Source organism: Mustela lutreola, chromosome 7 (genome assembly GCF_030435805.1).
Source record: "Mustela lutreola isolate mMusLut2 chromosome 7, mMusLut2.pri, whole genome shotgun sequence".
In the NCBI taxonomy this organism is placed as follows: Eukaryota; Metazoa; Chordata; class Mammalia; order Carnivora; family Mustelidae; genus Mustela; species Mustela lutreola.
Genome location: NC_081296.1, coordinates 55,622,785 through 55,647,274, shown reverse-complemented (window position 1 = coordinate 55,647,274; position 24,490 = coordinate 55,622,785). Strand labels below are relative to the sequence as shown.

The 24,490-nt window shown below is 50.2% G+C and overlaps 1 long non-coding RNA gene across 1 annotated transcript; it reads right to left on the bottom strand.

Moving 5' to 3' along the window:
- Positions 1-6,747: 6,747 nt before the first annotated feature.
- LOC131835234 (uncharacterized) lies at positions 6,748-18,079 on the bottom strand. The gene is made up of 4 exons (XR_009355116.1): positions 18,034-18,079; positions 17,527-17,598; positions 15,714-15,806; positions 6,748-7,105 (listed from the first exon to the last, which is right to left on the bottom strand). It is a non-coding gene; the product is annotated as an uncharacterized LOC131835234 (long non-coding RNA).
- Between the last annotated feature and the right edge of the window lie 6,411 nt (positions 18,080-24,490).

Here is a 24,490-nt window from a genome sequence, read left to right as displayed (position 1 = left end):
CCTGTGAACGACAGGCTTTATTTTTAGCTCCTTCCATGGCCTCTTCCTTTGTGCCAAACACCCTGGAAGTCCGCTATGGTTCGCAGAAGGTAGGCTCTCTTGAAAATGTTTGCTCATCTCTATTGCTTCAGATTTAACGTGGATTGCCCTGAGTCCTTTTATCAGTAGTGATGATATCAATGGGCTGAATTAAGTTCAAGATCAATCAGCTTCTTAGGACTTGCGCTTGGAAGAAGCAGACAGACAAATATGAAATGCTGAGCCTTTAAATTGAGACAGAGGCTTCTTTCTTGTGCTTCTTTCTTTCTTTGCCCATTCTTTCAGGGCAAATGGGCGCTGGCTGTATTATGGGCTGCTGGGCCTGCAGTTTTATGACTAAGGTTGGTGGAGGGGGAAAAATGTGAGAACACCACAAGTTTCTTTTTCTAGCAGAAGCTGCCTGTGACAAACACTGCAAAATATATACCCATTCCTCCTTACTAGTTAAAACCCCAGTTTTGGGGGAACCTGGGTGGCTCAGTGGGTTAAAGCCTCTGCCTTTGGCCCAGGTCATGATCCCAGGGTCCTGGGATGGAGCCCCACATCAGGCTCTCTGCTCAGCGGGGAGCCTGCTTCCTCCTCACTCTCTCTGCCTGCCTCTCTGCCTACTTGTGATCTCTGTCTGTCAAATAAATAAATAAAATCTAAAAAAAAGTTTTGTTCAGGGTGTGAATGTGCCTCGTTAGTCACATTTCCCTAGTCCCTTCCTACCCCCACCCCCGGAGGGCAACCTTCCTTATCATTGAAACCAAGGTTGATGGGCACCTGGATGGTTCAGTTGATTAAGGGTCTGCCTTCAGCTCAGGTCATGATCCCAGGGTCCTGGGATCAGTTCCTGCTTCTCTCCCTTTGTGCACCTCTCTCTCTCATGAATAAATAAAGAAAATCTTAAAAAAAAAAGAAAAGAAAAGAAAAGAAAAGAAACAGAGGTTGACTTCTTGTTACATCAGAATGATAAACCTCTTATTTAAGTCACTGTTTATCAGATGTGCTATTCCTTCCAGCCAACCACGGTCTCTACAGTTCTCAAATCCTCACTGGGTGTCCAACAACTCAATTCGATTCTGACACTCTCTATCTAGAATTAGCAGTAGACACCATAGGTTCGAGGCTCTGTCACACCAGACTGCCTCCCCTTCAAATGCTGGCCAGGAGTCCTGAAGCATCCACACTTCTCATCAACCAGCTGTCTGTGGGGGATTCCCCTACCCCTTCCTCAGGTCTGACAATTTGCTAGAACTGCTCATAGAACTCAAGAAAGCACTTTACTTGTGTTTATTGGTTTATTATTAAAAAATAGAACTCAGGGGGCAACTGGGTGGCTCAGGTCAAGATCTTGGGGTCCTGGGATCCAGCCCCTGGTTGGGCTCCCTGCTCAGTGGGGAGCTTGCTTCTCCCTCTTCCTACTGCTTCCCCTGCTTGTGCTCTCTGTCAAATAAAATCTAAAAAAAAAAAAAAAAAAAGTATTTAACTCAGGAACACCAAATGGAAGAAAGGCATAGGGTAAGGTCTGGGGGTGCGTTGGGAACTCCCAGTCTCTTTCCAGGCACAATCCTGTCAGCACACCCATGTGTTCGACCCAGAAGCTCCTGAACCTGTTGTTTAGAGGTTTTTAATGGAGATTTAAATCCTAGACATGATTGAAATGAATGACCATTCATGACTGAACTCAATCTCCAGTCCCCTCCCCAACCTGGAGGTGTGATGGGACTCAAAGTTCCAACCCTCTCATCATGCTTTGGTCTTTCTGGGACCAGCTCAAAGCTGGCTGGGTTGGGGGCAGCCACCAGTAATCTCATTAGCATACAAAACATGTTCTCATTCAAGAGATCCCAAGGGTTTTAGGAACTGTGCCAGGCACCAGGGAAAAAGACCAAATATATTTTTTTGTTATACCACGGAATCCTATCTAATTCATAGACCAACTACTTATGAGGTGCTTCCATTAATTTTCACCGTATAACAAAGTACTACAAAACTTGGAGGCTTATAACAACCACCATTTGATTTTTTTCTCACAGAATAATGAGGTGGATGATTCTTCAGCTGGCTTCTCTTGGGGTCTCATGCAGTTATAATCAGAAAATCCAAGATGGCTTCACTCACGTGCTTGGCATCTTGGCAGGCGCAGGTAAAAGCCAGGGGCTCCTTTCTCTCTCACTAGTCTTTCCATATGTCTTTCTATATGGCAGCTGGATCCCAAGGAGAACATTCCAATGTATAAGGATTTATCAAGGCTTTGCTTGCATCATGCTTGCTAACGACCCACTGGCCAAGCCCAGAGTCACTGTGCCACCAGTCACCCACCAAATTAACAGTCTACCACACCAGGAATGTTGTAGAAGGAATATATTCTTTACATAGAACACGAGATAATATTAACTGCCACGTCCCCTCTAAATAGTAGATTCCTTCTTTTTAGTGCTTTTTATAATTCTACCCTTATCTCCTTCCTACCTCTTTTCCTTTTCCTCTCCTGACAACTAACCCTCACCCCAAAAAAGCAAAAAATGTGCCAGGTTCCTACAGAAGCATCCCAGTGACTTAGAACCTAGGAATTAGGACCTGAGCTCTTTAGGGTTATAAACTGATAGCCTACAGTCAGATTTTGATTGAAGCTCAGTTTTTAAAAGTGGGGAAATTTCAGGGATGTCTGACTCAGTTGGTTAAGTATCTGACTGATCTCTGCTCAAGTCATGATCTCAGGGTCATAGGATCAAGCCTCAAGTTGGGCTCCATGCTCATCTGGGTCTGCTGGAGAGTCTCTCTCTCCCTCTTCCTCTGCTGCCCCTCAAATACTAAATCTTAAAAAAAAATATATAGGGAAATTTCCAACATACCAAAAAGCAAATATATACAGAGGAAAAACCTGGTGGTTGTCAGAGGGGAGAGGTGGGGGAGGGGGGACATGCAAACTATGTAAAGGGGTTTAAGAGGTACAAATTTTCCAGTTATAAGACAAATGAGTCACAGAGATAAGAAGTACATCACAGGAAACACAGACAATAATATTGTATAAATAACATCATAAGATGACAGATGGTAACTATAGTCACTGTGGTGAGCATTTTGTGATGTATAGAAGTGTTGGATCACTACATCGTAAACCTGAAACGAACATTATAGGTCAACTATACTTCAATTAAAAAAAAATTCATCTTAGAATTCAGATTCCCAGCTTCCCCTGAAAATTGGAAAGAGCAAGCAATTTCTGGGTTCACAGGCTTCCATGGCAACAAGAGGCAAGTGCCCTTGACGCTTCCCTTTTAGAAGGACCAAGGCTTTCCAGCACACCAGGGTCCCTAACACTCCATAGTGGTATCGCTCACATTGGGACCACAGATTCTAACTTGCCTTTGCTGCCTCACCCATTGCTATCAACCCTCTGGCCTCTGAGGGTTTTTGAATTGCCACCCCTGCTTGAAACTAATTCTGAATTTTCTCTCTTTCCCCATACCTCCCCCCACCAATCAATTTATCTCCTCTCTATAAAATGTGCTCACTGTTCATTTCCACTCACTCACCGTAATTCCATTGTTGTGGTTTGTCTGAAGGCTTTCCCAGCTTGAGGACAGCCCATGAAACAGCATCTTGCCTATTGTTTAAGCAATGCCAAAACAAAATAAAACAAAACAAAAAAAAAGAAAAAAACCCACCTCCTTAATACCACTTAATAGTGGTAGTGGATTCATCTGGTTTAAATTGTGTTTAAATTCAGGACCCCTGGCTTCCACTCCTTCATAATGTCTCTGGTCAAAGCTTGATTACCCATATTACTGTTTCTGGATTACAGATAGATGTCCACAACACGAGGACAGGCTCTCTATACAAAGCATTATTCTATAATGTGAGGACCAAGAAACACAACTAAGTCTCTTTCAAAGAGACATGTTTGGTCCAAATTTGGAGAATCACTGAAGGCAGTGGTTCTCAAAGTGTGGTCCTTGGAAGATCATCACCCAGACTTACCTTCTCACAGCTTTTTTTTTCTTTTTTTAAAGATTTTATTTATTTGACAGAGATCACAAGTAGGCAGAGAGGCAGGCAGAAGGGCTCTCTGCTGAGCGGAGAGCCCGATGTGGGGCTAGATCCTAAGACCTTGAGGTCATGACCTGAGTGGAAGGCAGAGGCTTTAAACCACTGAGCCACCCAGGTGCCTCTTCTCACAGCTTTTTAATAATGCAATCTCCAGCCTCACCCCTGATCCTAATGGATCAGGCACTCTGAGGGGGCAGGGCTGAGCAGTCTATGTTTTAACAAGCCTTCCAGGTCATTCTGATGCATGCTGCAGTTGGGGAATCACTGATTAGAACCATTCCCCTGCTGCAGCACCCCCAATTGGCCTCGTGGTTCCAGTTTGAGCCAAGCAGAGTAAGTGGACCTTTCCCCAAGGACAGTTGGTTCTGCTGACTTTTTAGATATTTTCCAGAGTCCTGCATGGCCGCAGGTCAGCGTCAGTACCACCTGAGGGCGGGTTCCCAGCTCTCCCTGCCCCCACTCCAAATCAGTAGGTCGCGTGCTGCTCTAACAGGCTCCCTGGGTGATGCCAGTGATCACTTACACTCCGAAACCATTTGGAGAAAGTACCTGCTGATGGGTTCATTTCTTTCTACCCACCACTAAGCACAGGTTGGCGCAATTTGGCACCCCAGTTCCTAGAAAACCACTTTCAAAGCCCACTGGTTTTGGAGGGTCACTGAGTGGTTCGGGGCACCTGCCAAGCGATGCCCCCGTCTGCACACAGCCCCCTCTCCTGCTGTAGAGGGCGGCTCTCTTGCCCAGATGCCCACACTGCCAAACTGTTTGGTGGGCCTGCCCTTTGGGGCTTTTTGTAATGGCATTTGACCCATAATATGCTTTCTGCCTGGCCACAGGCGATTGTTTGCAGACCTTCTGGAGGGTTAATAAATAAATGATGGGCTTCTTTCTGGCCACGGGAAACCATCTCAAGGTCAATGACATTGCAGAGCAGGGCTTTCCAGAGCTTGCTAAGATTAAAAAATCATCAGCTCCCACTAACCACATCCCCTCTTTTCTGAAACTTTGAAGCTTTGCTGCTGCAAAAAGGAGCACAATTAAGCCTCGATAAAATTTTAATAGCGGGAATTATGCACTCTGCAACCAGCCCACAATTAGCCGTTGCTATGCTACGGGCAGAACCTAATCACGATAATGAGGCAAACAAAGGGAGGGAATTAATCAGGGCTATAAGGTTAGTGCACAGCCGGTTCCATCTCAGAGCACTGATTTCTGAAACACAGCAGTGGGGCCCCTGGGAAATCTCAGTCCTACACAAGGTTAGATTAGCTGGTGTGGGGTGTGTGTGTGTAATCTTCTGAGTAAGGAAGGCTATGTACAATATCATTCCTACACCGCCATGAGGATATATTCATTTTTTAAAAATTATGGTGCCCCTATTCTGTGTAGAAAACCATGCTAGATTCTGTGAAAGAGATACTGTTTATGAGACACAAGCCCCGCCCTCTAGGACTTTACTACCTGAGGTGTCTCCCTGGACCAGTGGAATCCACACACCACCTGGGAGCTCGTTAGAAATGCAGAAGCTCGGCGCCACCCCACCCCACCAAAACCTCCTGAGTCACAGGTGGATTATAGCAAGAGCCCTGGGTAACCTGTGTGCATACAGGAGATGTGAGACCCTGCTCTGGATTTCGTCCTAGTAATTCTAACATTGTTATTATAATAATGATGGTTTCTGCCAGGTTCCACGTGAGGCATTCGAAATGGATACCGATCTCATTTAATCTTTACCATACTATGAGGTTCCCCCTGTTACGCATGTGAGGAAACTGAGGCTTAAAGGAGTTAAGAAACTTGCTCAAAGTCACCGAACTAGCAGTAGGAGGGAGCAGAATGGTCATTCCAGGATTTCCTGATGGCAAAGTCTGGGTTCTTACCCTCTTGTCTGAAGTGCTTCCTGTGACAAACAGATGGAGGGTGAACAAAAAGGGTCATAATTCAGATCAGGGTTTGATAAAGAGTCATAAGGGAAGATGGTTTTAGGAGAATAAAAAGGGGTAGGAGTCTCTTTTGGCTGGGGTGAGTGGGGATGAAGGAAGTAGCCTTTGAGCTGGAATTTGAAAAAGTGGGATTTATATAGCTATAATGGTGAGAGGGTGTTCTAGGCAGCAGGATCAGCATAAGCAAAGCACAATGACTTGAAGTCATGGAGAATGTCCATGGGGCTAATGAGAAGAACACTTGCACGTGATCTGTGTGAGCTGTGGCTGGCTTATGGAAGGCCTTGAATGTTGAGATAATTTCATTAGGAGAAGGTGAGGATCTGTGCAGGGTGTCTGAGCTGAGGGTGTCACGGTCAGGCCAAGTTCCAGAAAGAGCTGTCATAGACATTATAAACTGCGTAGAGATAACCGGAGGGAAGCCCGAGTGCCCAAGGCACCATGGGGGTCTTTGGGGGTCTGAAACAGGGGTGTCAGGGAAATCAGAAGGGAAGGGGTGCCAAGAGAGCCTGTGTGGAGAGCGGGGACAGGGCATTGGGATCAGTCTGAGCCTCCAACTCCAGACTCCACCCTCGGTGACTGGGAGACCACCAAGTCAAAGGGAAAGATGTCTTGGGGAGAAAGATGGCATCATGATTTGAGATATATTATATTTCATGTGATTCGCATCTTCCCATCAGCAACAATGATGCTCATCCAACCGATGTTTATTGATAGGGACAGCAAAATGAAGAAGGCACAGCAAAAAAGAAATGACAGTTCACACTAACTGAATACCACAGGCAGGGACCAAGGTCACTGCTTTACAGGCGCTGCCCTTCCGACCCCTCTGTGACCTCCTGAAATGGCTTGTCACCCCATCCCTCAAAAGCCAGGATGCACATTCTAATCACCTAGGGAGCTTTAAAAAAAAAAAAAAAACAAAACAAAACGCCAGGACCTAGTGCCCACCCCCTAAACGATGTGCGCACAGTTACTGAGTTGAGTGAGGGCCCTGGTCCAAGGCAGTGAAGGTGTCAGCTCAGTCTCAGTGGGACCTCCAATTCTGCCAATGTTCTTCAGCCAAAGGGCCACCAGGATCACATCTGCAGTTAAACAAGAGAATGCACTTGGGCTTTGCAGGGTCTTGGGAAGTGGGGGTTGCTCTACATTGGATCGCTTCAGAAAGTGGGGGCAGTGCTAGGAGTAACTCCATAAATCTCTTCCAGGGGGAGGGAAGACTGCAATAAAGACTAAGCTGAAACTGGTAAAGGAGTAGCAGTCACTCCTCATGGCCAAGAGAGGGGCTATCTCGGACTTGGTGGGTGGGGGAGTGATCCTGTTTTGTCCAAGTCTGAACAAAATTTCTTTGTCTCATTACATCTTGGTCTCAGAGTAAACTTGTCTGAGGCTGGCATTCTGTGAAGTCGTTTTTATCTAACAGGAGCTTACCCTGGCTTGGCTCTGCAGGTCAGGTCCAAATGCTGGGCACCTCTGTGGTCTCTCCCCACACCCATGTCCTCCATGTGCCTCCTGACCTCCGTCCTCCCCCTCTCCCACCCGGGAGCAAAGGAAAGAGAAGACCCAGCAGAGGGGAAGGAAGAGGGAAGAAGGTGTCCAGTTCAGGAAATGAAAAGCCAGGGCAGAGAAGGAAAAGGTGCAGGTGGGTGCAGGGAGGCTAACCTGAGGAAGGCAGCTGCTCAGCCCCAGACTGAACCACGCATGGGTGGCTGGGGGGGAAAGGGCCTCCACTGAGCACCAAGACAAGGAGGAAACCATTAATCTTTCACTGCCTTGCAGTCCAGCCCTCATGTGTCAGCTGTGACCTTGTGGCTCATCCCCCTCGGAGCCATCGCTCTTCCCGCCATCTGCTGGGCATCCGGCACCCGATCGAGCATCGGGTGATGCTCAGCTTGGTGTGAAGGGGCACCTGCTCATGGAAGGGGAGACAGGATGGTGGTAAGGGGATCCGGGGCGGCCAGGACCACAGCCCTGGGCAGAGGGGCGGGGGGGGGGTGTATATGCGCATGCTGTGTTCACTCCGTGAAGGGAAATTGTGGCCAGGTTGTTCCCTAGGTAGGTTGACATGCAAGGTATGTGGGCCGAGGGGTCTCCCTGAGTCTGGAGTCTGGCCCCAGGGCAGATGTCTGCAGCCTCCCTGCCTCCATTCCAACTTATCTGGAGCAGGAGGAGGGGGCATGCCCCTGAGCCCCTTGGTGCTCCCACCCAACTCAGGGGCTGCCATCTGGGAGGCCTGTGCCTTTCCTCCACTTTGGGGCTGGCTCTATGGCACTCGGATGGTTCAGGGGCTGTGGAGACAGCAGGGGTCAGGTGGTACCACCCCTGCCATGTCTGTTGTGCCTTTCTTGCCTTGGCTCAGGCTTACCCTCTTCCTGGAAAGCCTGTGCCCCCCCTGCCTCAGCCAGCCTTGTGACTGAAGGCCAATTCTTGCTTCCCCGAGCAGAATCAGTGATCCCTCCTCCGTGCTCCCAGAAGGAGGTCTTTGCCCCTGCTTCTACTGAGCGTCTCTCCTATGGACAGGGGACAGGTTTATTTACCACTTGGTCCCCAGCCCCTGGACCTGGGTCAGACTCACAGCAGACATTTGGTAAATGTTGGGTGAGGCAAGGAGAGAGAACGCGACTGCTTTATTCTCAACTCCCAGTCATGTCCTGGGAGTTGAGGGGATGGCACAAGTCAGGCAGCAAAGTCGGCCCTGGGTGCTTTAGAGGCCAGGCCTCCGGTTTCTCCTCCAGGCCAAGCAACCATGGCTCATCCCTTGTTCCCCTGCCTCCCCATCTCACTGGGGCTTTTAAAGGGTCTGGAGTGGATAAGGCAGACATGGGAGAGTTCCCAGCTCAGGAAAAATCTAGGCCACAGGAAGCGACACGTTATGGTATTAGTTCAGGAGGGCCTCGAAAGGAGGAGTGACTGGCAGGTGCCTCCCCTGTTAATACAATTTTAACCCACAGCTTTTGTCACTCTCTAGAACCGACGCCTCAGTGAAGCCACAGAGGGAAAACAAAAACAAACAAACAAACAAACAACAACAACAAAAAAAAAACCAGAATCAAGCCAGAAACCTAAAACAGGGTTCCCAGGGCAATAAGATGGGGGACTTGGGGACTAGGAAACATGACTCATCCCCTGGGCTCCCTTGGTGGGGAAGCAGAGTTAGCTTCAAGTCTAGCCTGGGGTGACTGTGTCCCCGGGGCAGGCGTCAGGTTGTGGCCAGGTCTCCTGGCCCTTGTTGGGACCTCTGCACGGGGACTGTGCACTCTGCGATGTGCTGGTAGAACTGGGTCTCCTCTTCGCAAATGAATTATGCGGCTCTCCAATTATGCACTCTAACCCCCGGAGCTTCTGTGGGGATGCTAAGTGAAAGTGATAATCAGCGCATGCGTAATGATTCCTAGCATTTGTAACAGATGAGACACATTAAGCGACCAGGAGAGGCAGGGCAGGTAGGAGGGGAGAGGACCCTGGTGCTCGGTACCTCGGAACTCACCCACCTGTCAAGTCCCACCTCAGGCCAAGTCGGAAACCACAGTGGCTCCTTTCTGAAGTTTCGAGATACAGATACAGGAGGGAGAGTTGGGAATAACATTTGAAATGTTCCCCTGAGCCCACCCCTCACCCTGGGACATGGGGGCAAGATCTTGACAGTGATGATCTCAAAGAGTCCACTCCGCACAGCAGAGTGAGGGAAGACCTGACAGTCAGATAGGCCAGTGTTCGAATCCCAGCTCTCTCCCTAGCATTTGGATTCCCCAAGCTTCTATTCCAGCCTCTAGAAGGGAGACCATGTCCCTCCTCTGAAGCTGTTGGGATTTGGATTCAAAGAAAGGATATGGGTCCTAGAGAAGGAGGGAGCACAGGCCTGGCCTACTGGAGCTGTCCAAGGAAGGAGGTTCCTTTCCTGCCACCCCTCCCCTTCACAGGATGGGAGCACGCCCTCCTCACACCCTCCCCACCCGCACACCGGACAGCCCTGTTTCTTACCGCAATTACCAAGGAGTTCACAGGCATCTAGACATTCTGTGAGAGGAAGCAGCTGGCTGGAGGCACTGGTCAGTAGGTTCCAAGTATTGGCTTTCCTATGTGTAAAGCAGAACTTCCAATTTGTCCTAAAGAATAGCTCTCCAGCTGCCTGGAGGGCCTCAGGCTGGAGCAGGCTGGGAGTGGATAGGAGCCTCTCTTTTCCCATCATGATTTTATTGACTCTAATCGCCTCTCTGTCCAGACTTCAGGCCTCCATGTTTTCAGCGTCAAGTGATTCATCTCAAAGGCCTCCCCCATGGCCCCCTCATCGGCTGTTTAATTGGGGAAGGGGGTGCTGGAGGCCCCAGAGCCGTAATTGCATTTGTTAATGGGTAGGTACAATTATCCCTGCCACACTCCCGCACACTGCCAGGCGGACAGAAGATGATTAAGGGCATCTTTAAAACTCCAGCTCCCTACAGCCCTCTCCACTAATTGAACAGTGGAGGAAGCGATATTGAGCTCCCCCACTCCTTTCTTTAAATTAACTCCTGGCTCCAAAGTCCTCCTCTTAGCAGTGCCTCGGCCACATGGCTCAGAGCATTCTGTTCCAACCCCATCTGTCACCTGTCACTTAGGCGCAAGGCCCAGCCAGATCATCAGTGTGTCCATCCATCACCCACGGACTGGGAGTAGACTGGAAATGGGGGGGGGGGTACCTTTATAGCCCTCAGACGGTGATATCATTCAACCTGACTGTATCACCTGACTTAACTGAGAGGTAGCATGAAGGTGTCCCCTTGTCTCCTGACTTTGGCCACCCGTGCTCTGTCTGGACTGCCACAATTGCCTACTGACTGGTCTACTGTGCCCTGATTTAGTGCATTCTCTGCCTGGCAGCCAGAGCAGAGTGATCAGGGTGAATCATGAAAGGGGTCAAGCACTAATGTTCGAAACCTTTTAACAGCTTCCCACTTTACCCAGAATGCAATCCAGTCCCCATCCCATGGCTTACAAGGCCCTGTGGGTTGTGGGGGTGGGGGCTGACACTCTCCATTCTCAACCTGTATCCTCTGGTCCTTGGCTACTGAGCTCTAGCCAGTAGCTATATCTTGTCATTCCAGTTCCCCCAACAGACAAAAGCCTCAGGGCCTTTGCACATGCTCTTTCCACTTCTTGGAAGAATTTGCCTTCACATTTTTCATGGTCAGCCCCTTTCTACCCTTTAGATCTTTGTTTAAATCTCTGCTGCTTAAGAGAGGACTTCTGTCCTGTGACTGCCATATCTTAAGTAATTTCCTACCATCTTAGTTCTTTTTTAAAAATCACTTTCTTTGAATTGTATAATTTTCATTTTGTTCTTTTGCTATTTTTTTGTCTCACTAGGCTATATAGCTCCTCCATGAGATCAGGCTCCTTCTTTTAGTTCACTCTTGTATCCCAAATGCCTATCAGAGTGTTTGGTTCACTCATTCAGCAAATGTCTATTGAGCACCTACTACATGCCAGGCACTCTTAGGCATGAGTCATACAGCTGTGAACAAACAGGAGAGAATCTCTGCCCTCTTGGATCTTCCATTCTAGAAGGGACAGGAAAGGCAGGTAATAAACAGTGAATGTAGTAAGTAAATCTTAGAGAATGTTTGAAAGTGACCAGGGCTCTTTCTACCAACCAAGGCTAATCTCTGTGATCCTGGGAATTAAGTATTGGGTAAAAATCTAAAAAGGAAAGAAATGTGTGTCTATGTCTGTGTTGGGATGCAGAAGGAAGGTCAGTTAACAGCATGAACATGGGTGCATTTTGTTCCATGAAAATTGACATGTGACCACCTTACCACCCCTTCTTTCTTCTGGGTATCCATTTCCCCACCACTGCTGGCTCTCGCATTACCAGGAAACACCCCCACTGTGCATCTACATTTCCCTTCACATTCCCCATAGAAAATCTCCCACCTCATGTACCCATTGCAGCACGGTGCTCAGGAGAGCTCGAGTTGGGCATGCCTAACATTTATTCCCTTTTCTTCTAGAAACAATATCCCAAATTTTCTTTGGAGACCACTCCCTCCCCCATTAGATGCAGGCTTGGTAGGAGTGTCAACCACAGCTCTGCTCACCCCAGTCAACAGGTGGCACTGGCCCCAGGTCCTCCTGAGCCTGAGCCCCACATGGAGAGACAGGAAGACTTCAAAACCGAAGTTTATTGACTCTGATGAGATCGTTGTCCATTCATTCCTGCTCCAAGGCCCTTGAAGCTGCCCTGTCCCTGTCCTTTCCAGTCATGCGTCTCACCTGTCCTTTCTTCCTGGAGCTGTTCTACCGTCCTTCCGTATGCCCTTTCTTGTTTACGACCCTGGGGCTTGGCTTGGGTTGCATGCAGCCAGAGATTGTGCCTGGTGCTGACCGTCGCTAGCTGCCCCAGTACAAACAGATATGGCTGCAGACCAGTGCTCTTGGTTGTGCCTGGAGGGACTAGGGCTGGAAGCCCATGTCTTTGGGCCTCAATTTCCTAGCCAGCGGAATGAGGATAATAACAGCCTGGTCCTCACCAGATGGGAGTGTGTGCCTGTCAAAGTGCCCAGCAGCCTCATCCCTCCAGTGCTCTCCCTGACCTCTCTCGCAAGTCCGGGAGGAGATGGAGTGAAGTGGCCACATCAGGTCAGGTCCCCACACAGGTTGCTATGGGAACCCTAGCCACATGTGCAGCATCCTGGGGGGCGCCTGCAGCTGCTAGGAGGTGAAAAGGCCCAGCTGTCCCCACTTCCCTCCCCCAGGTCCCAGCTCGGCTCAGGACTTGGAACAGAGCAGCTGCTCAGCTTGGGGGTGGGAGGAGAACCCGGACCCCAGGCAGCTCTCAGCTTCCAGTTTCCCGGGAGGCTGGCTGGGAGGAGGCAGTACAGTACAGGGCTCCGAAGTCTCAGACTGCACACAGATCCCAAGAAGCCACATCGTCCACCCGTCCTGTGGTGAATTGTCAAGTGAGTCCATTCTGGGAGCCCAGCACTCAGCTGAAGGGGTGGTGAGGGGGATGACAATCAGAAAACAGTAATGGGAAGGCCTCGGTGGAAATAAAAATAGAAATTGGCAACAGCAAGCTTGGCTATTATTTATGGAGCGCCCACCCCGCGTTAGCCACTCAGCCTACTTCTCTCCATACATCCTGAGAGCCAGCACCATCAACTGTGGGGAGCCCTCAGCAGCCCCGTTCAGTGGTGTGGGGGCGGAGCTCAAGAAGTCACCACGCATGCACAAGCCGAGCTTGCTCACCTAGCCAGGCCAGATCACCTGGGGCAATCGGATGGCCCACAGGCCAAATTCATTCACTCACTCACACCCAGAAACTCGCTGAGCACCAGTACCTTTGGGTCTGTGTACCAGCCCGCTTGGAGTTCTGTGGGAGAAGCTGTCGCACACAGAGGACAGTGACACCGGAGAGGCCAACGAAGGGCCTGTGAAATAGTGGGGCAGGACAGCGGAGCCTTCAGTGTCAGGGTGAAGTGGAGAGACGTGACTGACCTGGGCCTGGGAGGGTGGCCAAGTAGCACCCGAACCCAGGGCAGTAGGGAAGAGGGCATTTCTCGCGGGGTGTGAGCAAAAGTGAGCCCTGTGAGGCATGCGGGGCAACTTCCTGAGGGAGTCCCACAGCTGCGGCACCCAGGGCACGGCGCTCCATGCCAGCTCACACCTGGAGTGGAAGCCAGATCGCCATGGGCCTTATGTGTGATGCAGGTGATCTGAGCTACGTCTGGTGGGAAAGGGGAGGCCTCGGATGGGTTTTAAAGCAGGGAAGTGATGCCATCAGATCTGCCTGATTACCCAGATGACCCCTGCTACTGTGTGTCCAATGAGCCAAAGAGTGCACCAGGATGAGGGGCGGGGTCCCAGCGGGGACACCATTGCCGTTGTCCAGTGGCCCAGTGGGGGCTCAAGGGAACAGGGGCTGTGGTAGGTTGGGAAGAGGGACAGTCAGGTGAGACATTCAGAGATGGAACCAGTAGACTCTCAGTGGCAAGAAGCTGAGGACAAAAGGATGTTCTTTGCCAGAAATGTCTGGGTATGTCTCTGGGGTGTTTGTGTGTTTGGGCGTGCCTGTTGACATGCCAGCCATGTGTGTGCACACCTGCTCATATGTGCACGAGAGGCTGCTCTCTGGATGCACGCCGGAGCCATGTGTGCAAACGACCAGTGCATGTGAGCTTCTGTGTGCTCTCAGGCACATCTGCGTGGCCATCTCTGTGTGTCTGCACCTGAGGCCCACACATCTGTCTGCTGCTCCCCATCCAAGCATGAGGCCCAGGCCCCCTGGTTGTGCTCTGGGCTCAGTGCAGGATTCTGTATGCCCTGTGCCCCCCGGGGACTCACGCTTTACAGGCTCCCACTGCTAACCCCAGCTGTGACTTCCATTCTTGTCTGATGCTGCAACATGAACCCCGAGGCAGTTCTTGAAAGGGAGCACTGGGGGGTGGAATAAAGAAGGCAAACATCAGGATTAAAACTGTGAGCTAACCCTGCTCCTGCTCCTGCTCCTGCTCCAGCCCTGGCCCAGGGACCTTCCTCTACAGAAAGGCTTTGATTTGACAACTGCATTTTTCCCTGGCCAGGATGAGAAGCTTCTGGGAACAGAGTGCCAGGCAGGCCTGGTGGAGGGAGAGAGCTGCCCCTCCCACCCATTAGGTGCCTTTGCTTGTTGGAAGAGGCTGCCAGTAGGGACTGAGCAGAGGAGCCCTCCCTCTTTCCTTCCTGTCCTCCTCTTTTTCTCTATCCCCTCCCCTCGACTCCCCTTCACTCCCCTCCCCTTCCCCTTCCTTCCCTTCCCTCCCTAAACACCATTTCCAGAGGATTCCAAGGCTTCACACTGACTCCCATCTGGGTCCTTACTCTGATATTTAGGATTGTGTGATGGCGGGTGGGCATGGGCTCCTCCTGTTTTAAAAGGTAGCCACTCTCACCTCTCAGGGTTGTTAGAATTATGTAAATGCAGGCACAGTTGAGGAATGCAACAAATGGTAGGGTCCATTTGTGCAGTGGATCGATAAGGCCTCTCCCCATCAGATCGGCTCCTGCCAATTGCAGACACGGGCACATAAACAAATAGTGCAATGAGAGTTTTATAAAAGGCTGAGTGCTAGGGTGCTTGGAGAGGGCTCAGAAGAGTAAGGGCCACTCTTCCTAGGAAAGGCACAGGATTAAGGAGGGCTTCCTGAAAGAGGTGACAGAGTCATAAAGGCTAGCCAGATTTCACCAAGGGAGGCCGAGGTGAGGGCGTCCAGGCTGAGGGCAGGATTTTGCTGAGGTATGGAGAGATGCTGCAAAGGCACTGTGGTGCCTCCAGGCCTCTCCGTCTGTGTGGAGTGAGGCACAGGCTGCAATGACATGTGGGTCTGTGAGGGTTGAGTGCCCCTGGGAGAATTTCACCAGACTAGGAGTGCTGGGCTGAGGGGCCTCAGGAAAACCTTTCCAGGCCATAAGATTGTTTCTACTCAAGTGGCAGGCTGCCTGTGGAGGCTACCCACATGCCCCTTGCCAGACCTGCCAGAGTGGGGTGACTGACCCGGGCCATTGCAGCCCAAGGCAGGACAAATCTGAGGGGCTGCTCAAGCTCTATCACTTCCTCAAAAGGTCAGTCACACTGTGACTCCTCCCTCTGCCCTCCTCTCCCTTCCCCTCCCTCCCACTGCTACTGATTGAGGGGCGGGGAGGAGGGGGGATGATCTCACTGCCATTGCCACTCACCTCCACCTGAGTCTGCTGCTTAGCCTTCGGCCCCAGTGTTGCCTTTGCATTCTTCTTTCCTCCACCCACCTCTTTGTCCGGTAGCCTTCTTTTCTGTGGAACACATGCAAACAGAAAGGAGCAAAACACAGGGAATGGCGTATAGCTCGAATCCTTACCTGAAGTGAACACAGCCTGTTACCTGTTGTCCAGCCCCGCCTGAGTCCCTTTGTGCCTCTCTCCTTCCCAAAGGCCGCCACTGCCCGGGATTCTAACACCATAGGTAGATTTCAGGTTTGTTTGGTTTCGAAGATGAAATTAACAGAATCACGTGAAGGCACATGCGCGCTTACGTAGCTGGCTTCTTTCACGCACGGTTATGTGTGTGAGATTCGTGGTGCTGCAGGGGGCAGTAGCTGGTTCATTCTCCCTGCTGCCCCCATTCCCCCATACTGTATTTATTCATTCACTGCTCGGAGTAGTTTGGGTAGTTTCCAGCTTGCATGGTTACAAATAGCTCTACGTTGGACATTAATGTCTTTGACTTTTTGTGTTTCATGAACAAATTTCTGTTAAGTATACGCCCAGGCTCAGGATTTCGAGGGGGTAGATATACGCGTGGTCATCTTTAGTGACACTTCTAAGTTGTTTTCTAAAGGGACTATACAGGCTTACTCTTTCCCCAGTAGGGCTCCCGCTACTCCACACCCTCACCAAAACTTGATATTTCCTGTCTTTTTCATTTCTGCTGTGGCATTTAGTTCTCACTTCAGTTTCCTTGATGGCTAATGAGGTCAAGCTTCTTTTCATGCTTCTTGGCCATTTGACACCCACCTATGTGAAGTGGCTGCTCTAAGTCTTTTGCTTATGTATTTGCTGATTTGGGTTTTTTTTGTTTTTGCCTATATATATAGATAAAGGAGCTCTTTATATATTCTGTATCTAAGTCCTCTGTCAGATCCCCACATTCCTTTTTTGAGATTCAAATATTCCCAAGAGAGGAGTGGGAGGATGGGGTGCTGGGAAGGAGGAAGAGCAGGAGGGGTGAGGCCCAGTGTCAGCAATAATGGAGTGGTGCCCAATTTCTTTCTCCCCTCTCTGGGCCTGGGAAGCTCTTCCAAAAAGGAGGCCTCCTCAGGGAGGCTGCATTTCCCTTCCTCCTACTGGTCTTTCAGCCGGAGAAGCTAAAGTACAAAAGAGGTGTCATGGAACAACCAGCAGCAAAGAGCCTGGAATTTTCACTGTAGGGGAGAGGGGCCAGGAAAAGAGTTTGACCTCTCCCCTCCTTTCTGGCCTCCCTGAGTGATGAGCGTCCACTGTCAGGAGGGGGTGGCAAGGACTGCAGGAGCTCCCAGAAGAGCCCCCTTCCAGAGAGATTGTCACTGAGTCCAGGGGACATTAGAGCCCAAGGGGATTAGAGAAAGAGGTGAGAAGGAAAAACCCCCTCACTGTACAGGATTCTAGCTTCTTCATCCCCAGATCCCTAGTGCTTAACACAGGAGGTGTTCTGTTGTTGGCCCAGCAGAATGTAAGGGACTTTGGGACTTTGAGAAGCAGCTCTGGGAGGGGAGGGCCTGGGGGTGCTCATTAGTGTAGGTTGAATGAACGAAGTTTAAAATGCACTGTAAACAGTAATAGCACCATTTCCGGAGCACCTGCCATTTGCCAGGCACGTGAACTTACTAGCAGTTCCTGTGGTACAATGAGCGCCTCCCGGCGGCGGCCGCTGAGGATAAGTAACTTGCCCAAGGTCACTAGGCTGGAATTCCTGGTAACCCAGCCCTGCCAGACTCTGAAGTCTGTGTGCTTCCTCCTAAGCCACTCAGCTTCTTACCAGAGAAGCCGAGAGGGCGAGAGGGCGGTGTACCAAGGTGTCCCCACCAGGCAGCAGTCTTCTCCCGTTCAGCTGTAGGACAGAGAAGCCAGGGATTGGTGGGCGGGGCTCTGAGAAAAGGGGCGGGGATAGAGGCCCACTAGCAGCCCGTAGGCTCAGCCAGCCCAGGACCTCTCATAGGCCCGTTTGTCTGCCTTCCTCCCTCCCTCTTCCCTCTTCCCTCCCCTCCTCCTTCCTCCCTCCCTTCCTCTCTCCTTCCTCCCTCGGGGCCTCTCTCCCTCCTGCCCTTCCATCCTCATCCCTCTCTTTCCTCTCTCCTTCCCTCCCACAAACACTTACTAGCCCTACTGTGTGCTAGGCCCTGTGCGAGGGCCAAAGTGAAGAAAGCAGCCTGCCTTGCTTGGGTAGCTCACGCTCAAGCAGTGAACACTGGAGCCAGCCCTCAATCAGATAACCGTCATCACAAACGGGGGTGTGGGGAGGGGGGGGCAGTATTCACTTGCTCACTTTCTCCTCCTGCTGCAGATGTTCTCCCAGCAGGGGAGGGAGCCCCCGTGTCTGTGGGTTCTGTTCCAGAGTCCTCTGTGTTGCTGGGTGAGCCAGCCCCAGGCTGCTGTTGCCAAGCACCCAGGAGTCTTCCCTCCCCTTCCTGGCTTTTGTTTGGTGAAAACAGTTTTCAGGGGAGTTATGCTGCCTAGTCTGAGATGGGGAGGGCTTGGAGGGGGTGAGGTGGAAACAGCAGGAATAGAGAATTGGGAGTTTCTCCCAACCTTCTGAAAAGGGTCAGGCTTGGGGGGTGGGGTGGGTGTCTCTGGGAGACCTTAGAGGGGAGTGATCAGCCTACACATCACACAAGCTCCCACCCCCAGAAGAGATGCAAATAATCCCTCATACCCACAGCTGCTTGGCAGGAACATCATGGAACTTCCCACCTTCGGGGTCCAGGAAGTCCGGGCACTGCTATTAGCTGTGATGTGCGGAGCATAATGGAGGCTGGAGCACCAAGCCTGAAAGGCCCATATCCCATCAGGCCCGGGAGACCCTTGCTTGAGGGAGGAGGAGCCTCAGTGTCAGCTGAGATGGCGTTCCCACCCTCATGACCACATGCACCCCCATTCTTCACCTGGATCTCCCCAATTCATGTTCAAATTCCCAGTCTCAGAACAATCGTATTTTTGTCTAACTCCAGTGCTGACCTCAAGGCAGAATCCGTATCTGCTTTCCCAGCATCTTTCCCCATACCTGGGGCACGACCAGGAGGCAACCCTGTGGGAGGGAGGGGGGGATGCCTCTCTTCATGGGGAATTTGTAAGGATTAAAGGAGATAATCCATACACACATTTCATGCAGTGCCTGCTACATGGAAAGTGCCCTATGAACATTAGCTCTCATGATTGATGACCTCTCCATGCGGAGTAGAAAGCAGAACACGGGCCCAGAGGCATGGAGGGACGTGGCACATTCAAATCATTCAATGACAAACCGTTGGTGTTGGGGCTCGTGGGACAATATCAGATATAGCAAAGTGACCCAGGATCTAGAAGACATAGATGACCACAAGCACCATGCCAAGGGGGTTGCGATTTCTTCCTGCAGGTGGTGGGAAGTCCTGGTGTTTTATAAGCAGGAATGTGCATTTTTGAGAGCCCACCGGGCCACATGTGGAAGGTGGATCTGAGTGGGGAGAGACTCAAGGATCTGCTGTTACATGAAACCTTGACCCTGGTTTATGAGGATGGGACCTTGGCACCTGAGGGGTAACAGAAGGAAAGAGGGAGTCTAACCTATTTTCCAGCAGCATCTCGTTTTCAGTGAGTAAGCAACTTTAGAATGCTAATTGTAGTCAGGGAAGCGATAAAGCAGGAGAGAAAACAAAACAATGGAAGCTTGTAAAGAGATTGCAAGTGTGACTCAGTAGCTGACAATGGTTCAGGGACACCGAAGTGTCAGGGTTTCCAAAGTCCTGACACCTTCCCTCCCATCCCATGTTCCACCCACTGACCTGAGACCTTCTCTTCAGCTTGTGCATTAATGAGGCCTCTGCACTGCAAGCAGCCAAACAAAAAGCCTTTGGTCAAAAGGGTTTAAGCAGGAAAGTGAAGTTATTGACTTGCTTAACCGAAAAGCCTAGAGGGTGTTTGGCTTCAGGTGAAGCTTGATCTAGTGGCTCAAACAATGTCACCTAAGAACTGGGGGCTCTCTGTCCCACTATCTAAACAATCTCCAGGCACCCAGGTTTTCCCCTTATAATTATGAATGGCAGCATTGGTTCCTGACTTCACATCCTAAATACTCTTTCCAAAGTGTTTAGTGGTGGGGAGGAGGGAGGGCATGGAGGAGGCTCTCTTCTGGTAGAAGAATGCCTCTTTTTAAGAATAGATGCCCTTTCCTCCCCTCACTGACACGGATGTCTCCTTGCTTCCCATTGGCCCTCAGAGCTTATAAGGCCCTCTTTAACCCAAGCCCAGTGGGGGCTGAGGGACACAACTACCTAAGGACTGGCCCACCTCACTCAAACCACACGAAAGAATGACACATGGGGAAGGGTGGGGTGCCTGGGTGGCTCAGTCGGTTGAGCATCTGACTTCAGCTCACATCACGATTGAGCCCCGCATCAAGCTCCCTATTCAATAGGAGTCTGTTTCTCCCTCTGCTCCTCCCCGAACTCATGTGAGCTCTCTCTCTTTCTCTCATAAAATCTAAAAATAATAATAATAATAATAATAATAAAGAGGAAGAGTGGTTTCCTAAAGGAAACTTCCCTCAAAAAGTAGGGTATGGAGGCACCTGGATGGCACAGTGGCAATGACCAACTCTTGATTTCAGCTCAGGTCATGATCTCAGGGTCATGGGATCGAGCCCCGAGTCGGGCTCTATGCTCCTTGCAGAGTCTGCTTGTTCCTCTCCCTCTACTTCTCCCTTTGCTCACGCGCACTCTCTAATAAATAAAATTTTTAAAAAGTGGGTACAGACACAGGATGCCATGGCATTGTTTCTCTGTGTGCCCTTACCCTGTGGGACCACTCCTCCTAGACTTTGGGGCTCCTCCTCTTTTCCCATCCTTGAAGCACAAGGTCCTCAGAGGGCTGTCCTGAGTCCTCTCTAGCCTGAGCGGTCACCCTCTGCGCCTCCCCCACCAACCCCTGTGTTGCCTCCTGCATCCACACTGCCTGTCCAGGGCTCGCTCCTGTGCCATGATGTCACACGTCCAACTGCCTGCTGGCCCCTTGCCCTCCGAGGTGCCTCTGGGCCTGAAACCCCACATATATAATACTAACTCATTCTCACCCCCATCCCCAATTCACACGCTCCAAAAACTGCTTCCCCTCCGTGTTCCCACCACCACCACTGAGCTAAAACCCCGGTGGGCCTTTTCCCCTCTTCTCCCCTGTCCCCCAGATGGAACCAAGCACTGACTATAAATGGTCCTGTAATCCTTCTACCTCCTCCTGGCCCCACTGCCCATTCATGGTAGGCACTCAGCAAGTACGGGGTGACTGTGGTTTCTATTTTAGCCAAGATCCCATCCTGTGTTCTTCGCAACCTCCTCTCTGCTCCCGTGGCCACCAGAGTGGCCTTGCTGTGAGGGCAGTGTCTGTCTCATTGTCGCTGCTGCCTGACCAGAGCCTGGGTCAGTGCCTGGGACTTAAAGATCTCTCTGGAACGGTGTGCATTGAACGGATGAACGAATGCCTGAGAGAGACAAGAGGTGGGATACTTCCTGGGGGAAGGAGGCGGCATCTCTGAAGGCCTGGGAAGGCAGGGGGTGCCTCGGGCCCCCTGTGCGGGCCTTGCAGCTCCTGTCAGGCAGGGGGCTGCCCACCTCCCGGCAGCGGGATTCTAGAGAACCTTCTGTGTGAGGCAGCCAGTGGAACAGAGAATTCTGAAGCTGCCGTGGCGGTCAGCCCACATCACCACCAGGAGCGGCTCAAAGTTGAATCGCTCCATTTGTTTGAATCCCCGAGAAAACTAGCCCATCGAGACAGGGGCTCTGGAAACAGAGCTTGCTTGTTGTCCCTTGCCCTGGTCACGGGGGCCTAGGCGTGTGCGCTAATGACACCCAGGAGTTCAGCGACGGCAGTGATGATAAAATGTGTAGCAGGGAGAAGGCCCAACAGGCCTGTGCGGCTGTAAAAAGCTCACACATTAGGTGAACCTTCCGTGACTTGGCAGAGACAACCCCTGGGGGCAAATACATAGATATGGAGACAGATGTGGGGCTTCGTGACTTTGGTCTACTCTCTGAGATCTCTGTCCTTTTGTAGACAAGGACTTGCTCTGACCTCACTCCTGTGGGAAAGGACCCTTTCAGCCCGACAGGCTTGAAGAGAAAGGTGGGGAAGGAGAACACTTGGTTTTGGGTGCTCCTGCCTGGGCCATTCCTCCCAAGCATTAGCTTATTGAAACCTCAGAGTAACCCTGAAAATAAACATCCTTACCTTCCTCACATTTACAGATGAAAAGACAAAGGCCCATAGAAGTCCTCAGACTTGTCAGAGGCTGAAGGGGTGGGTTGGGGGAAGAAGGGGCTAAATCAGGGCCCACAGGCAATGCTGTTCTTCTCACAGACCTAGTCACCAGGCTGCCTCTGCAGCCATGTTTAGATGGCAGGGTCTCTGTAACTGGCCAGGTCAGCCACACAGGGGACCAGGGGTGCTCATACTTCCTTTGGCTCTGGCTCCGAGCAGAAGGAAAACTTACACAATGCCCTGGTGTTTCATGTTTGCAAAACAGTAATATACATGTACCATCAGAGATTGCCTGATTTCGCCGTGTGGGGCTCACCTTCTATTAGGCTGCTTAGAACGAACATTCTTTCTCTTACCTTCTTTCTGTCTTTTTTTCTTTTCTTTCTTTCTTTCTTTTAATATGGAGAGGTTCCAAGAAGATAACCAAAAGTAAGTCATTAAACTTCCTGGTCAGATTAGCCTTTGTTGACACTAAAAAAAAAATTCTGTAGGGGCACCTGGGTCGCTCAGTTGGTTGAGCGTCTGACTCAATTTTGGTTCAGGTCATGATCTCAAGATCATGAGACTGAGCCCCATGTTAGGCTCTGCCTGGGGCATGGGGCCTGCTTAAGCTCTCTCTCTATCTATCTCCCTCAGGCCACCCCTCTCCACATGTCTCCCTCTCTCTCTCTCTCAAAAAAAATCTATTAACTAAACTTATCAGGTAATTACTTCACAAAATATACATGTATCAGATCATCATGGTGTACCCTTACAACATATATCTGTCAAATATATCTCAATAAAAGTGGGGGGGGGAATCGAGGTATAAATTTAAAAAACTCAAACAACTAGAAAATTTTTAAAATTAAGTTCAGCCCCTTCTGTCCCTGTCCCAAAGGCCATCTTTGTTAACATTTTCTTGTGATTCCTTCAGGAAAAAGGAACACATACAAATAGGACTCTGTTTTCTGTGTGACGTGCATGGGGTTCCATGATCCCACCCCGAGATATTCTGCCCTTTTTCTTTTTCACTCAGTAACACATCTGAGAGAATCTCCCCCCCCCCCACCTTTTAGTACCAGGCCACCCACCTTTCTTTTCCTGAACACATAGTATTTGTTTGAAAACCTGATTTAGGTTTTTTTTCTTATCAAACCCTTAGAACTTAGAGAAATAAGTTTTTGGTCAACTTTATGTGTTATAAATACCTTTCCCCCCCATTTTTCACTGTATAATCTCAAATAAATGCTAGCATTTGTTTCTAGAGATAGCTCAAACGATTGCTTCACAAGGACCTGGGAAGGCAGCAGGGAGGGCGTGGGGGGTGGTGTGTGTGCTGTATTTGTTTTCATGGCTGCCATAAGATCTTACCATAAATTTAGTGGCTTAAAACCAATTGAATTTACTCTGAGGTTGGCAGTCTAATATGGGTCAGTGGGGCTCCCGGAGGCTCTGGGGGAGAACCCCCTCCTTGACTCTACTAGCTCCTGAGACCCACCTTAATTTGCAGCTGCTTCGTCCAGCCCCAAAGCCAGCAGCATAGAATCTCCTGTCCTCCCTGGCTCTGTTTCCATCCTTTCCATCTTTTCTCTCTATTGAGCCTCCTGTTTCCTTTTATAAGGATCCCTGTGATTACACTGGGCCCATCCAGATAATCCAGGATCCTCTCTCCATCTCAAAATCTTTATTCACTTTGGCAAAGACCACTGTGCCATGTAAAGGGACATAGTCCCAGATTCTAGGGATTAAGGCGTTGACATCTTTTGGCAGGCTGTTATTCAGGGAAGAAAGGGAGGAGGGGTGCGAGGAAGAGGTGGTAGCATTGTTTCAATGCTCAAAGCCTCCCCTCCTTCATCTCTGGCATTCTGGAACTTTCTATATACAGTGGTACCTGAGTCTCACTGCAGGCCTCTTCTTCCAACCCCACCTAAAAGGTGACCTCCTTGTTCTTCAAGGGCTGTCACATGAGCATGTTTATTTCTTATTGTTTTCTGTCCCTCCACCCCATCCCCAGTGGGGAACAGGGACAACTTCTGGAAATCAAGCACTTGTGTTAGGAAATTAATGCTTGCAGCTAGGTCTTACTTCTTTGTCAGGCTGTCCACACCTGGAAACCAAGGGCCAAGACTTCAGCTCTTGCTTTGTACCCAAAATGCCTGGCCCGACATCACCTGCCATTAGAGAGAAGAGGAAGGAAGGGAAACTGGAAGAGAGGGAGGGAGCTGCTTCTCTCAGCTCAGCAGGCCTCCTGCACAGATGCTCCCTCCCTCTTCCCTGAGTGCCTTTGCACCTGGGGCTCAGCTTGACTTCTTACCCCCTTGGAGACCTAGAATTTTCTTTTCTTTTCTTTTCTTTTCTTTTCTTTTCTTTTCTCTCTCTCTCTCTCTTTCTTTCTTTCTTCTTCTTCTTCTATTTTTTTAAATAAGGGCATTGTGGGTTTTTTAAACTTTTTTTTTTTTTTAAATTCTTATTTATTTATTTGAGAGAGAGAGCACGAGAGCGAGCATGAGAGG